The sequence below is a fragment of the Panthera onca genome, chromosome C2 (genome assembly GCF_046562875.1).
Source record: "Panthera onca isolate mPanOnc1 chromosome C2, mPanOnc1 haplotype 2, whole genome shotgun sequence".
Lineage (NCBI taxonomy): Eukaryota > Metazoa > Chordata > Mammalia > Carnivora > Felidae > Panthera > Panthera onca.
The window spans coordinates 130578852-130580926 of NC_138347.1; the positions used below are offsets into that span (position 1 = coordinate 130578852).

At 46.3% G+C, this 2075-nt stretch overlaps 1 non-coding gene across 1 annotated transcript; it reads left to right on the forward strand.

Annotated features, from left to right (window-relative positions):
* Positions 1–1305: 1305 nt before the first annotated feature.
* Positions 1306–1377, forward strand: TRNAC-GCA (transfer RNA cysteine (anticodon GCA)). The gene has a single exon. It is a non-coding gene; the product is annotated as a tRNA-Cys (tRNA).
* Positions 1378–2075: the final 698 nt, after the last annotated feature.

Consider the following 2075-nt stretch of genomic DNA (forward strand, 5'->3'; position numbering starts at 1 on the left):
GCCATTTAGGAGGTGGTGGCACTGCTGGTGTGGGAGTTGGGATGAACCTAAGTGAAGTCAGAGCCGCGATCAGCAATACCCAGCGATTACCTGGAATTGGAGAAGAGCCGGTGAGAGAAGCGCCACCGTTGTAAGCGTTTCGACCAAATGACTGAGTGCACAGTGGTGTCACCAACCAAGATGGGGGGAGACTGATCGGATGGTTCAGGAGGCAGGCCGGGCGCTGCGCCCCAAAGGTACACTGGAATCCTGGCCGCAGCACCTCCTGGCTGTGTGACTACTCTGTGCTTCAGTTTCCCTACCTGCAAAATCAATATGCTAATGATAACGTCTTTTTTATGGCGTTTTCGTAATGATTCTCTGGGAAGTTACGGGTGGAAGCTTTAGTCCCGTGCGTGGCACGTAGAAAGCGTCCAGTAATTATGCACTGTCGTTATTACAACAAAGCAGAATAGGAGGAGATGCAGGCTTGGGCAGGAAGGTGACAGGTTTGTTTGGGGCACCCTGGGTGTGAACTCTGAGGTTCCTGGAAAGCCTCAGAGTGGAGTGACTGGGAATGGGTATCTGGGACCCGTGAGAGCCTGTGAGCGGAACCTCTGGCTGCCTTCGCTCGGCAGCTTCAAGGAGGCGACAGGGCTCCTCAGGGAGGATTGGTTGCAATGAGAGAGTTTTCCTTGACCTTTCTGCTCAGTCTCAGAGGTACACAAGATTAAAAATCCTCAGACTGGAACCAAAGAGAAGAGGAATCAGAGGTGCTCAAAGGTGAATTTTGGACTTTGGAATACCTAGTTGTTGTTGTTTGTAAAATAAGACAGTTCATCCTGGATGAGGTCCCCTTTGAAAATTTCATGAAAACGTACACAATATACGATGCACGTACATACACAACATTTGCCTACAATATCGGAGTTACATCTGAACCTTTGAAGTTTGTGGATACCCAGTTAAGACTCCCCCCCCCCCCCCCCCCCCCCCCCGTCCAATACTAGTTGGTGACCCATAAAACTTAAAACATTCCTTGATGTGGGGGTGGGGGGAGAAACATTCACGATGTACCCAGAGATTTTTAGGCAGTTGGTAGTGTGTTTTAAAAACTGGAGAATTATATGCAGAATTATACTCAGCTTGAGGTGCTGGGAAGAGAATGAGTATATATGCTCTGGGAAAAGTAGGCGCTGGTGTGGCTGGAAGGGAATTGAAGATGAATTTAAGTCCAGGAAGAATCTGAGCCATAAAAGGTATTTATGAAGTATGATGTAACTCATAAAAGTGAAATAAGTATTTATGTGAAGCTTGTTACTGTCAGGGGGTATAGCTCAGTGGTAGAGCATTTGACTGCAGATCAAGAGGTCCCTGGTTCAAATCCAGGTGCCCCCTCGGTGTTCTTTTGCTCTTCTTGGCAGCTTCATTAAAATACTGGGTGTAGAGTGAGGAAAGCAAGGTGCCTAGGGCTCCAAATTTAAGGATGTGCTCACTCTCACATAAGTATCTTGGCTTGTTAATTCCCTCGCAGTAAAGCTGTGTGCATATAAATTCACATAAACACAGCCATACGTCCAGAGGCATATACACACACCCCACACACCAGATGTCCCCCGACATGCACACATCCTGACCCACACACCATCACACAGACCCACCAACAGACAGACATACATACACATACGCATACCTGCATCTTCTCACGTGGACCTTTGTTTTTTCCTTTCTGTGTATTCGATCTTATTCGCCAGACCCTTTCTAACCTCCTTTCTTCAAACTTTCAACCTTTTAATGGTTAGGATTTACAGAAGAGTTGTGAAGATACTACAGAGATGTCCCATATACCCTTCACTCAGCTTCCCCTAGTGTTAACATCTTGCATAACCATGCCACATTTATCAAAACTGTGAAATAAACATTGGTGCAACACTATTAGCCAAACCATAGACATCATTCAGATGTCACCAATTTTTCTGTTACTGTCTTTTTTCCTGTGGCAGGATTCAGTCCAGGATGCCATGCTGCCTGGAGTCATAATGCCCCCTTAGTTTCCTTTTCTGACAGTTACTCAGTTTTTCCTTGAGTTGTTGTTT